This window comes from Uloborus diversus, chromosome 1 (assembly GCF_026930045.1).
Source record: "Uloborus diversus isolate 005 chromosome 1, Udiv.v.3.1, whole genome shotgun sequence".
Taxonomy (NCBI): domain Eukaryota; kingdom Metazoa; phylum Arthropoda; class Arachnida; order Araneae; family Uloboridae; genus Uloborus; species Uloborus diversus.
This window is the reverse complement of record NC_072731.1, coordinates 105,726,982-105,741,676: the sequence shown is the minus strand read 5'-3', so window position 1 is coordinate 105,741,676 and position 14,695 is coordinate 105,726,982. Positions and strand designations below refer to the sequence as shown.

The 14,695-nt window shown below is 31.8% G+C and overlaps 1 protein-coding gene across 1 annotated transcript in view; it reads left to right on the top strand.

Moving 5' to 3' along the window:
* The window catches only part of LOC129234193 (AT-rich interactive domain-containing protein 2-like), a 35,436-nt gene that overhangs the window by 12,627 nt on the left and 8,114 nt on the right, over nucleotides 1-14,695 (top strand). Inside the window, exons 2-3 of the mRNA XM_054868112.1 lie at nucleotides 2,344-2,408; nucleotides 3,954-4,082. The gene's annotated coding sequence lies outside the window, so the exon portion shown is untranslated. The remainder of the gene's footprint in view (nucleotides 1-2,343; nucleotides 2,409-3,953; nucleotides 4,083-14,695) is intronic.

Genomic DNA, 14,695 nt, shown 5'->3' with positions numbered 1-14,695 from the left:
ATGACATTGTAAGGTTTCATGTAAAACACCACACTGTTAGAAATTTAGGAAGATTTTCTGGTAATTGTTACTGTAAAATGGCGGACTAACGCATCGCTGATTTTTACGGTAATTTATACCGGAGAAATAAGCGATCCCCAGCGCCAATTGGTTGTTGTGGCCTACCAAGGAAACCGTAAAATTTTACAGTAACATTTGATTTTTACAGTAATAGTTACTGGCAACATGGATGCCAGTAACAGATACCGTCAATTTTCCGGAAAATTTTTAACAGTGCACTCAATTTTTTTGTAGGCAAGTGCTGACGATGAGTGACACAATGGATGGTAATCACTTCTGGCACTTCCTTTTTAATGTGTGCAAGAGACCCAATATGACGACCCGCCATGGTAGGGCACCATCTGCTGCGCAAGCACTTACATTTATCAATGGAATTTCTTTTTCTTCAAAATAATCCTTCACCACTTTAAAAATCGACAATCCCTTTGTATCAGTAATCAAAGTTCTGGCGAACAACATTTCCTCAGTTATCTCTTTCAGCTCATTAATAAACCTCACGTAAGCTAATAAAATAGCTCTGTCATTTGTCACAGTTGATTCGTTAATCTGTAGTGCAAATTTACTTTGTTTCAAAACATTTATGAGTTTGCACTCAACGTCAGCAGCCATTTCATCTATTCTCCTGGAAACTGTGTTGTTACTCAGGTGGAGAGATTGACTTTTCTTTTTACTGGAGCCCTCACCAAGCAAAATTTCAACTATTTTTTCGGCAGCCGGTAGAATAAGAGATTCGCCAATTGTATGATTCTTACCACATTTTGCTATCAAAAGAGACACTTCGTAAGAAGCAAGAAGCCCTTTGTCAAGATCTGTTGCTTGTCTTCTAAGTAATTCACCCACCTTTGGCCGTTTTGAGGTCTTGAAAAATAACTAAGAGGTTTATTTACTTTGTCACCATGTACTCTTGACAAATGCTCTTTCATTCTCGAGGGCTTCATCGCTTCATGCTAGAAAATGTTTTATCTCACAAAAGACAATGCGGAAACTGCACATTTTGCGGTGACGTGACAAACCCAAATTTTAAATCCTCTGCTGAATACTGCCGGCACTTCTTTTTTGAATTCATATCGAACTTCCACATTACGAAACATGCACAATTAAACTGAAATCTACTAAATTAAATCAAACACTAGAAACCATACATAAGGTGGTTTATGCGCTGATTGCAAGATTCTGAATGACAACTGATAAGTAAATGCAAAAAATCCATTCCTACACATATCCATCCACTTCTCAGGCGTTACAATATATGCTGGCACCAACAGTCGGACAGTACTTACAAGATTTTTTTCTTCCTCCGGAAAACGTCAATAAAATAAAATATTTGCTTTTTCGCTTTTGGGATTTTTTTTTTATCCGAACAGATTCGATTGAGCTGTAAATTATACATGTCTTATTTTCTGGGAACAATTTTCTTTGATTTGATGTACCATATGCTTGGTTTTGTATTACACAACATAGGTATTATGAAAGATATTTCTGAATTGTGTACCGATTTGTTTTAATAAATATAGTTTTTGAAAAGTCAAGAATTTCTCATTACCAGGTATCCGAATACCGTCGCCCCCCTATCGCCCCCCAGAAATCTATCGCCCCCTAGAAGAGTTTGATCGCCCCCAGGTTGGGAATCACTGTTCTAGACCTTTCCAAGACCCGATTGCACCACTATTCTATACAGTATATTGTATGCACGTGGGAAAAAGGCTTCTGCAATTTCAGTGCATTGCAGGGCAGCAATCTTTCAGTTTCTCTATCTGGTTTGTCCTTTTTCTGATTATATCCTGAATAGTCGACTGTGCAATGCCTATTTGAGCTAAAATTCAAAGGTATTTTTGGCATCCCTTGCTTTCAGACCGGCCCAAAAAATTTCTTAAATCAGAGTTGGTTGTTCTACTTGAAATGTACTGCCCTAGAAAACTATTTGGTGACATTTTTCAGTACATAGTACATATTTTCTTCAACATATTTACATATAATCAAAATCCTACCTAAGGTGACTTTATTTTATTTTATTTTTTTTTTTTTTTTTGAGTAAATTAATGTTTGATATAGTTTCTGTTATTTGCATGCTACGATACAAGAAATCTTTTAGCACTCCTAGATGTTAAATTTATATCTTAAATCAGTGTATTTTGAACTAAAAATGCTTGATAAAATGATATTTCTTTCCTCAAATAGTGTTGGTTAAAATAGCCTGTTTTCTCCCTTGAAACTTGGACTTTGTCTCCTGTTATTGTTTTTACTTTTACTTACTTTCATTTAATGTATCATGTATACTTTTAGAAGCAGAAGACATGTTCAACGTTCATCTCTTTTATCCCTTCTGGCTGCTTTTATCTGATCCACTGGTAAGAATTCAGTTTGATTTTGATTTGATTTTTTTTTTTTTTTTTAATTTCTATTTTTATGTAATTGAAGGATTTGTTCATTTTTTACCACATTTTCTAATTTTTGTCTCCTTGATTTACATTTCATTCTATGCACACAAAAAAATTTCTTATTTTTATTTCAATTTATTTTACTAATCTCTTGTAAATTTTTTGCAATTTTTATTGAAATGAAGTATTTTCATTATCATTTGTATATTGCTTTCTAAACTTAATTTCGTTTTTCATTAGCACATTTTGTCACACCTCAATTTTAAAGTCTCGCCTATTTTATCAACTTCATTAAACTCGGCTCAGTACTGGCTGACTTTGACATTATCATTAAAGTTGAACAGTAAAATGGTTGTAAAAAAATATTGAACATCAGCACTTTCACAGAAACTATTCAAAAATTGAGTATTGTTTATGTCGTCTGACTTGGTTAGGTAAAACCTTCTGCAAATTGGAACGTATGTCAGGCATCCTAATTTCATCAAAAATAAGGAATATCGGAGATATACCAATGTGAGGGCATTATTCTGTTTTTCTCAATCAAGATGCAACTGGGTTGTTTCCCATTTTTCAAAAATATTTTTTTCTGAAAGAACATAATTGAAAACATGGGATAAGTTCCTTTTTTTCGTAATTTTGACTTACAGTAGGCACCGCTTAATGTGATCACAGTTAATGTTATCATTCGCTTAATGTTATCAGAATTACGAAGTGCCAGAACACTTGTATGTTAAAACACGTTAAAAAATCGGATATTGTAATCAGCGTCTTCGTTTATTGTTATCACTTTTTCATAAACCTGTTTCAAGTACAAACATTCTACATGAACAATTTATTAAATAGAAACAATTATACTTGAAACAAAAGTGTATAAGGACCCTGGCTTAACTATCCCACAAATTATTGCTTTCTTCAACATCTGTTGATAAAATTTACAGAGTACAATAACAGCATTTTTTCTAAATATTTTAAGGTTTTAATGAGATAGCCACCTATTCCTGGATATTTTACTTTTGGTTTTAATAAATTGGTCGAAATATTTTATCCAAATTTATGCATTTTAAGATTGATATTTACTTAATTCTCTTTTCATGGTCTGGGCAAGCGTACTCAATTGCATTGAAAACTGTTTGTGAGGCAAAGTGCTTGAAATCAAGAAATGGGTTAAACAAGTGCTTACGGAAAAGTTTAACAATCATTTATTTTATTTCAATTTAACAAGCTTATGAGGGAAATGCGACCCCTTAAGCCTTAACAAGTGTGAAAAATACAAAGCCTAAATTCTACCATGCCATAAAAATCTTTTTCTTTCATTAAATTTCTTTTTGGAAGAATATAACCAGATTTGTATTTTGTTCACTTTTTATTTCAATTACTAAAAAAATGAGTAAAAAGTCTTCTTATATCAAGTATTTCAACGGCTTTTGCTTTTCCTCTTGTTATGGTAAGCAACTTATTATTAACAACTAAATAATAGCAAACAATCTTATCAATAAATTTTTTATTGTGTAATAGGTTTGATGATGACTATGGAGTAGTGATCTGAAAACAAGTTTCTGATTGTCTTATCTCTATTATTTTGTTCATTTTTTCTGGCATCTGAGGATTTAAGTTTTCCTGCAAAGTACCAAAAAGAAAGAAATTGTAAGTACTATAATTTTCAGCCTGTAAAACTCTAAACACTTTGTGAACATTAAATTATACCTTGTGGAATAAGCGAAAATGAGAAAAAAAGTGGTGGTAGTAGTAGTGGTAATATATTTTAATGAAATTTGGCATACAGGTTCATTTTATGTTTATCTAAAACTATCTAAAATATTTTCGATTAATCTTTTAATTTAGTTGTGCTACTGAAGTTTGGCCCAATTGAACAGAACATCATTCACACAAATGCTAAAAGTTGCATTTTTGAAGCCTTGTATTTCATTACCTAGTTAATGTAAAAAAAAATCATATTGCAGGAATCTTTGGAGTAAAGCTATTTATCTGTTTCACATTTACTATTTTTATTGCAATAGTTAACTTTTAACCAAGTTGTAAAAACTGAAAATATTTCAGTTTTCTCATAATCAAACATTTTATTTTTATATTTTCAAGCTACAAGGAATGTGTAAGCATTGCTGAAATCAATATCCAATGAAGTGCTAAGTGTCATAAAAGGAATGTCTTGCTTTTGAAGTTGTATTTAAACACTTTTGTCTTTAAAACCAGTTTTAAACTAAGACATTTTGCAAGCCTTCATGCATGTACAAAAATTTAACTGAGGGAAACTTTAAAGTTTGAATAACTGTGTCAAATTTTGAAAAGATATAGGTCAACTTCTACTATTTGCTTGATGAAACTCAACATTGGCTTTTGATTTCCAAACCCAAAAAAGAAAATCAGAACAACAACGTTTTCTTAGTAATTTATGTGAATATCTTGAAATTCAAAAGATTACACAAACAGATAAATTTATCAAGTACAAATGCATTCAACGTCACTTTCAATTATTAATAAATACTATGTGTAGCTATGAAGCCCAGTGGCTCAGTTGTAGCTCTATGCATTCCCACGTGACAGGCCCGGGATCTATTCCTGGGTCAAGCATGGTTGACTCAGGCTTTCAACCCTTCAGTGGGTCAATAAAATGAGTACAAAGCTTGCTTGGGAGCCAAACACTTGGGTTTCCGCATTAGGCTAACCACCTAACCGGGATATCTGCCTTGAACCCCAGAGCTCCAGGACAGGAAAACTGAATTAGGCACAGTAGGCCTTGACTTTCACGGGCTGTCGTGCCACAGGGTTTGGTTTATGTCAGCCATGGGATAAAATTCGAAATCAATTATGTAGATTCTGTTTTTTATGTTGTAATCAAAAAAATAGAAAAATGAAATTATTAAAGTAGGATTTTGGTGTTAATTTCCAAAGTGTCGTTTTCTTTTAAAACCTTTTTTTTTTTCACTGATGCTAGCAATAAGGTTAAAAGATGGATTTTTGATGTGCAATTTTAAATGGGGATGAAGTAATGATAGTTACTTGGGGGGGGGGGGACCAAAATACTTTATCAAATCATTATTAAAGCTTGCCATCAGTATTGGCAACATTTACTGATAGGATAGAAAGCACTTAATATTTGTGATTGCAGCAGTGATTAAGGGGAAAATACCTTCTTCACTAATAATCTAGTTGTGATGTGCTCTATGTGAACTTGCTCCTGCTACCAATCCCAATCTCTTGATAGTCCCACCAATGCTATCACAAGAACTTTTGCTGTAGCTTGTAGCCCCAAAGCAGAACACTACTAAATTTGCGATGTACGTTGCAGAACAGATGCCTGAGCTGCAGAACAATTCTTCAAATGTGAGAGGAAAACTGAGAATTTTTCCGCAGAAATTTCTGCAGAAACTGTGGTGCAGAAAATCTGCAGAAACCGTGGTGTCGAAAATCTTCAGAAACTGCAGAGCAGAAAACCTGTAGAAACTGCAGATTTTCTACAAATATCTTCCAACTCAACATAGAATTTTGCAGAAAATCAGCAGATTTCTTAATTAGAAGAAAGCCTTAAAAAACCTAAAATTCTCGCAAATTACGATAATTTGAAAAGCTCGCGATGTTAAATTTGATAAGTCCTTTGTAGGGGGGGACTTTCCCAATTGATCTTCATCCGCTGCAATTTCCGCCAACACGTATGTTTGGAAACATGCTAACATTCAAACAAGTCCATCACCGGAAATTGGGTGTCTTGTTTTGTGATTTCAATCCCTTTGCATCCAGAAAATTCTACAATTATGTAGAAAGTTTGAAGCGTTTTATTATATGCTACAGAGACTAGACTCATTTCATTTTTTATTTCAGTAATTTATTTATTTAGTAACATTATTTTAATTGCTCATTCATGCCATGTAAAATTAATAAAAAAAAATGGTTTGACATTAGGTTCAGATTTTTATAAAATTTTATATCTTTACTCTTTTTATTTATTTTAGAAAGCATATAAACTATTTTTGGAGAATCTCAATTGGTTTAGGTTTGATACCTTGTTAGTTTTTTTAAATTTTATAGTTTTCATGATCAACTATTTTTCCAAATTCAGTGCTCTTTAATTACTCATTTGGTCGAAAACTGTGTGTCCAAAATATCTCATTTCCACAAAAGAAATAGCAACATTCCAGTTTCACTGTTTCACAACAGCTGGTGGTACCGGAGCTGATTGCGCTCTATATACAAGCACTACACTTGAGATAATTGCTAAGAAGGGATGGTAATAGCTACCACAAAAAGAAGGGCAAGGAAGTATGGAAATTAGCGTAAGTGCAGGATACAGTAAGACGTGGGCTTATGCAAATTTTTGATTCACGACATTGTTCATAATATGGTAGCTCTAATAAGCAAAAAAAAAAGGATTTGGTGAAGATTGCTGTTGTTCAGAGGCAGAGTTTAATGGGAAAGAATCGACAAAATTGCAATTTTCAGTATTTCTTCCCGACACCACTGATTTTACAGCTGGCTGTATTATTGGCAAGATTTAAAAAGGATGAAAAATAAGAGATGTTCAGACCCCGAAGAGTTCCTATTTTTCCTACTTTTTCCTATTTTTTAGAACTCTCCTTATTTTCCTACTTTTTCCTTTTTTTCCCTACTTTTTTCTTTCTTTAGTATAGCACTTCTAATTGTGCATTGATTATTATTTTTACAATGGCGCACCGATAATTTTTTGCATCTTTCAAATTTGAAAAACAAAAGAAACAAGCGAATCCTGACCTTTTCATTGACTGACTGCAGTAATTTCTTTAAGGAACGCCGCGGCATCTGCGTGTTTAAAAGTTAAATTTTAGTATGTGACTTTTTTACCGTTGCTCCGTTTATGATAGACTTTTCTTTTTAGCGCCCCGACTTCAGTCCTACTGTTTTAACGAAACAATAAGGAAGTGGATACCGGCACATTCTGATGTAATTATACATACTTACCCGTATATAAACTTACCCGTCAATTAGAAGCTTTAATAACGGCCGAGTGTTCAAAAAGTGAGGAAAAAGCCGAATTTCCAATTCATCAATTTTTCGTATAGATGATTACAAGGGAAATGGAGCTCTATTTAAACAGAAAGGCAATGTAAAACCTTAAAAGGAACGTAAGGAAGCAAAAATTGAAAAACCTGTACACAGTACATATTTTCTTGATATTAGTACAAAATAAAAGCGACATATAACAGAAATTCGCAAAAACGGAACACTTCAAAAATAATCGCAGAAACTAACTTTTTTCATACATAAATATGATTGTTGTTCATTCTAAATAGGAAACATGATTATAAAATTTCAGTTTCTTTCCTTGCAAAGAGTGTATTTGCAAAAAAAGAAAAAACTCTGCAAAACCTAGATGGGCAAAACGTTGCCGATTTTCGGAGAAAAATCGGAAAACAATTTAAATGCGAGATACCGTTTTTATTTCTTCACATTTTTAAAAGTTGGGGGGGGGGCGATACAGTCACAAGGAAATATGTACTGTATTTCTTTTTCTTTTTAATAGATATTTTTTTATCTGATATATCATCAATATCGAGGAATTGCTCCCCCCTCCCCAGATCACTCTTAATTTCGTGAACAATTTCCGGATGAATATTTTTATCGTATGGTGAGGATTGAATTGTTTACCATGAAAGGATTTTCCCTTTTTTTTCCCGTGACAAAAATTTTGGAAGAAGGAGGTAAAAAATCATCAAACCAATAAAACAATATTCCTTTTTATTGCTTGATTGAAATTAAAACTGGCCCGTCATTTTGATTTTTCCCCCGGGGAAGGCTAGCGAAGTATGCATACTGAATGCAAATTTTGTCTGAAAACAATAAAAATCACACAAACTTGTATAGTTAAGCGTTAATTTTCTAAAGCCAGGGAGGGGAGAAATTGACCTCACTGACCCCCCTAAATGATGTTCCTGAAAGAAAAATTTTCTTGTATGCTAAAAATATATAACATAATACAAACCCTCTAGTTTACTTATTTCGTTATTTATTTAGTTTAATTATTTTATTATGAATTTTATGTCCCATATTTAAGAACAAATTTATTTTAGTTCTGCACTTTTAGCTTATTTCCTTTTTTTTTCAAATTCAAACATCTGCCCCTGCTTATGCAAAAATGCATGTCAGCTGCTGATTATTTTCAACTAAAACGAATTTTATATTTGCTTTGCATTTTGTATCATAGTTTATGACAACAGGAACTGAAAGTGTTAGTATTTTCAAATGATAAAATGGATGCTCTCGAAGGAATGTTTTCGTTTTTGACAAAACATATCTTTAACAAAAATGGTTTTATTGCACCAAAATATGAGTTTTATTATTATTGTTACTATTTATTTATTTATTTATTATTATTATTATTATTATTGCGATTGCTATATTGCATTTTATTCTTTCGCACTTGAAATTTTTATTACTGTATTGTCGAAAGGTGTTTGTTTGGATTTTATTTTTATATTTTTGTATTTAGTACCTTTGTTTCCACTAGTTTATTTTTCATACTGAAAATTGTCTGTTTGTTTCTTTCGTTTTGTTTTTTGACTCGGTCTTTCATTAAAACCCTTTAATACTTCAAAAGTACTGTTAGTTTATTTTTGGGACAGTTTTAAATCAAAAATAGTGTTAGTTTATTTTACATTAGAAATAAAGTTTACGCTAAATCTGTTTCCTCTTGACGTCTGTTTAGTTTTATCTCTTCCTATTTTTTCCTACTTTTTAACTGATTTTTTTCCTAATTTTCCTACTTTTTAAATTTTTGATTCCTTATTTCCTACTTTTTCCCCCCAAAAAACCACTTCGGGGTCTGGATGTTACCAGGGAGTTCGATACCTCATGTAACTTTGGCATCCCTAAAGAAATCCTTATGTAAGGAATGGGATAAAAAGTGGAGTTGCGGCCTATCCCTGAAAATTGTGTTACATGTATAAAGCTCTGTATTTCGGCTAAAGGTGGTAACTTTTAAAATCTAAATATTTTAGACAACTTAATGTATTCATATTTATTTTGAAGTTTGGTTGTAATATTTTCATTAGCTTTAAACTTATAATGTATCCCATGTGTCTAAGTTATTTCTTGTCACTCTGTAGTTGGTGGCTAGAGAACTTCGGGTGATTAAGCCTTGAGGACTCATTTTACACCAAGGCAGAATTTACAGCTAAGATTTTAGCTGGTTAATTTTTCTTTAATGACCTAATATTTTTAAATTAAATATATATTATAAAGGGTGTTCTCTCGTGCCTAGAATCATGGCATAAATTTCAACTATGATCGAATTTGAGCTTGGAAAATCCGGATTTTCTGCAGAGCATGGATTTTGAACTCTAAAACATATGCAACAAAATGTTATGGGTTAGGCTTAAAATTTACGGAAATTAGATTCTTTTTACATATTAGCCCACCACCTCCCACATAGAAAGCCCTATTACTGGTTTCGTCACATGACCGAAAGAGGCTGACTGGGGGGAAATTTCCCTATGAAAATCGTTTTAATTTATATCTCTTAAAAGCTATTTTAAATTCTAAAGCTATTATTTTGTGAACAGTAGTTCGTCAAACTTATAAACATAGATCAAAGGAAAAATCAAAACACTTATTTTTCTAAGTTAGTGCTGTTTCTTTCTTTAAATTGAACAAATACATAAAAAAGAATGTAGGGAACAACATGATTACAGCAACAAAAATGTTCAATACATTGTATCATATGCGTATAATATTTAAGGAGCCTCATTAGATTCGAAAAATGTCTTAGTATCATAATAAAGTAAACATAAATGAAAATTTTAACTATGATAGACTGATATTTGAACAAGAACGACATACTTTAAATTTTCTCATCCACTATCGTAGAAGCGAGCGTTCACCTACTCAGTTACGCAGTGGGTATCACAATAAAATGTATAATTGAATATGAAATGCACTCTGCATAAATATAAAAATATACATGAGAATTATGTAAATCATGCGTCACTATCTGCAGCACAAAGTAATCAAATATTTTGTAAAACAGAAAGCAATATTTTTAGAAATGTCAGTTGTGAGTGAAATATTTTCTTCTTGTTTACTTTCCTTAGAGGCATAAGTTTCATCTTTCACAATCAATTAAAACAAGTTTTTAGCTTTATTCTTACCAATTTTTGAATTTCTTTTTTCCAATTTCAAAAGAAAACATTTTTTTTACCTGTTTTTATGTTATAAATTATATCTATTATAGATTATTAAACTTCAGAGATTTTCATTTCTTTTTTATTCTTCATTATAGTGTAATATTACTAAAATGCTTTCAAAACGGAGTTTTACTAAATCCAAGAGTGAACTCTGTTGTACAGTAGCATTAGTGAAAAAAAGATGGCAAAGAATTCAAAACTTAATTTGAGATTGTCGCTTGCGTTGGCGAGTACTGAGAGCGCTAAACAGCCAAATTAGGATTTGACTCTACCACTTTTTAGTATGTCATCTCTCATTTAAGGTAACCATTGATGGGGCCTTCTTATAGGTAGTAATGATTAGCTCAGATTTTAACCGCATATCAAAATCTGGTTGCATCCGTTTATGTAAAACTAGCTGAGTTTCGTTTACTGTATTTCTATCGCTTGGACATTTTTGTACTTCACATTGTGTAATTGAGAGGTTGCCCACACGTCATTCTGCCATGCCCAATCAAAAATTTTAATCCTTTTGCGTCCAAGTTGATTCTAACTGATATCACCATCAGTATTAACTTCAATCTATAAAAAAAATTTGAAATTAAATTTACCAAAATAGTTAATTAAGAAAATTTAAAATGGTGGCAAAGCATGGAAATCCTGAGTGTTCATTGTTTATTATTAAGTCAAGAAATGTTGCAAATTATGTAAATTTCAAATTTTTTTCAGTATTTATATGTAGCTTTTCCTAAAATTTCGATGATCATATCATATAAGTGAATAGCTAATATTAAAGGCAATTTCTTTAAATAATTATATTTGAGATTTCAATCCTTTTATGTCCTACTAATACAGTAGACCCTCGTTTTATGTGGGGGTTACGTTTGACGGAAATGCTGCATAAATTGAAACCACATCAAGACCTAATATTAGTGTTGAAATGAGGGCTAGGTTCAATAGATTTTAAAATACTTCAATCCAATGATAGAGGAATAAAGTTAACTAATGTACTTATTCCGATACATATGCACAACGTCCCATAAGAAAACATAAATTAACTTTGTGTTTATTAAAAAAAGCTGTTACGATCTTCTTTTGGCAGTCATTATTTTCCTCTATAGTTCTTTGTGGGGCATTTAACGCATCCATGATCACCATCTCATTTCCATGAAGCAGGGCTCATAGTCTTCCTATATTTCCTATATTTTCACAATTTTCAAATATTCTCCTATATTTCCTATATTTTCTCACTTACTCCTGTATTTTTTTCATTAGATGTTAAATGCTACCCAAATATTCATAATGCTTTGATCCATTATTTCCTTCTTTCTCCCCTGCAATGTGCACTCTTACATCTTAAATGTTGGCATATGTACTAAACTTATGTTTGATAATTTTTATGAAATATACCAAGTATTTTCTTGCATTAACTTGTTTTCAATTAATTATTTTCTTCTAATAAGTTTACTTTGTAATTTTAATAGTATAATATGTTAATTTGAAGTGTACTGCTGTAAAGATTTTAAAAGCTTTTAATTTTGTCACATACAATCTTACATGTAGTTCAAATGACCGCTTGTAGCTCAAATGATTATTTTTGAAAAAGGCTGTGTACAGATTTTGGTACTAATTCAACTTTGAGTACTTCAATTGTTTCAAAGCTTGTAGCTTGCAGAAAAATGTAACTATGTCAATGAAAAAAAAAGTCATTTTATAGGATTTTGCCCGCTTTTTTTCAAATATGTACTTATTTTTTGTGTGTAGATTTTCCAAGAATTTCAGAAATCAGTCTTCATCTCAGATTTTTTTTTTTTTTTTTTTAAATCTACTTGATTATGGTTTCAAATTGGACAGGATACTGGATAGTTCTGTGCTCCACTTGAGCTCTTCTAACGCCCCTTTTCATTTGGCAGATTAGATTAAATTCACTCTTTATACATGGTGTGTGTAAATATATATACACATTTTAATTAATATAATAATACACACATTATGGATAATGCCATTACAGTGGGCGCCGGGTAATTAAATCAGCCACTTTAATGAATCAATTCCTCGAAAACAAAACAAAATCCAGTTTTAATAGTAAGAAATTGCTGAATTTTTGAATCAAACATGCTGCTTAAATGAATCAAGCATATGAGACTGACCATTTCCCTCAAACGTGATGCATTAGCGCAGCCTTTTTTTCTTTGCCTTTGTTTAGTAAAGTTAGTTTTTTTTCTTTAAATAGTGAAACAAATTGGAGACAGAGTGTTGCACACTTTTTGTAACTATTTTTTTCAACGATATGTCCAACAAAATCAGTGGGAGGAGAGAGATGTGGAGTCGACAGGACATTTAATCATTAGTGTTGGCATTGAAGCAATAAGGTACCAATATCAAGGACTATGAGTAGATTTATGACATTAAAAAAAGAATGTCCAAAATAATGATTACCTAGTTTTAGCAATCAATAACAGATGCATTTTTCAAAGCACGTAAGTTAAAAACTGAATTTTGTAATTGCTTTTTCATACTGTTTTGTGATAAAATTCTTTAAATAATCAAAGAATAGATATTTTGAGTGCACGATATACTTCTAATAATATCTCATTTGACCAAAAATTTATTGAAAATCTCTTAAATTGTATGTAGAATTACACTTTTAAAAAAAAAAAGAAAAACAGGCACACACAATTTTGCGAAATTAAATCAAATTTGTCTTAAACAAACATGATTCATATAAGCGGCTGTAGATACGAAAATTCATTTGCTCTCACATATGTGACTCTTCACATTGCCATAACTTCATGCATGATATAGAATTGTATTGATAATGGCATTTTTTTTTTTGTACAGTGATCCAAACATGCCTACTAGATCCTATACTTTTTTCAAATTCCTATATTATTTTTCTATCTAACTCCTATATTTTTCCTTTTAAACTCCTATATATTTTGCTATTGAACTTCTATATATTTTACTATTAAAGTCCTATATTTTTTCTTTTAACCTCCTGTATATTTTTTTCCACTTGCTATGAACCCTGATGATAGGATCTTGTTTCACTAACAAATCAGAAAAATCATTTGCCATTATCAAGGAATGGCTCAAAATTTTCAATATCAGAGGTGTTTGCTTCTGTGCCATCTGTTGGTATCCTCGTTGGTCCATTCTTATTTGTTACTCTAACAGCTGTTCTTCAATGAGCTTTGAATGTTGTGAAATTTATGCCTTTATTTCTGGAAAGAGCTCTGATATCAATTACAAAAAAGTTTTCAGTATCCTAAGCTAACTCTAAAATGAAGTTTCTTATGTGTTATCTGCAACCTTAGGAGTTTCAATTTTAAAAGAGGCGAAAATGTTTGCAATGCCTCCACCACGTAAAATAAAATAAAGGTGTCAAAACCGCGTATAATCGAATCCGCGTAAAATAATCCCAAATAAAATAAACCTATGTGAAATGAGGGTGTACCGCATTTCAATCATTTGAATGAATGGGAGTTGAATGGGTTGCCACGCACCGGGGAAACCTGGAATTGTCAGGGAAAATGAAAATGGCCAAAAATGATCAGGGAAATGTCAGGAAAAATGAAAAATTGCATAATTTTCTGGAAATGTCGGGGGAATTTCTTTTATTTTCCATTCGTTCTTAGTGCGGACCGTGGTCTATGTCGTCAAACAAAAAAAAAAAAACTTTCAGCCTTGTTTTTCCTGCCACCATTTGTCGTTTTGTCATTCCCATCTTTCTTCTTCCCCCTGCAGTTGTTTTTATCAACTCTCTGCCAGGGTTGGGTTTTGGACTGTCCAAAACTGGTTTAGGATAGGACAGGAGATTTTTACCGTCCAAAACTGTCCAAAAGTGTCTGAAACTGCCTTAAAATGTCCAAAACTATGTTAAAGTTAAAGGGGTGTAATCTAATCAATTCGTTTTCACTGCAATATTCATGATGCATAAATAAAGATATTACTGAGGTTTAATTAATCAGTATTTGATAATATTTTTTTTCAAAATGTTCATTTAAAAAACATTTTACTTAAAAAAAATTGCCAGTAACTTTTTCACAAAAACTTATTTAACAGTTGGTAGAGTTTTGAAAGGAAATTCACAACACTACCAAGACA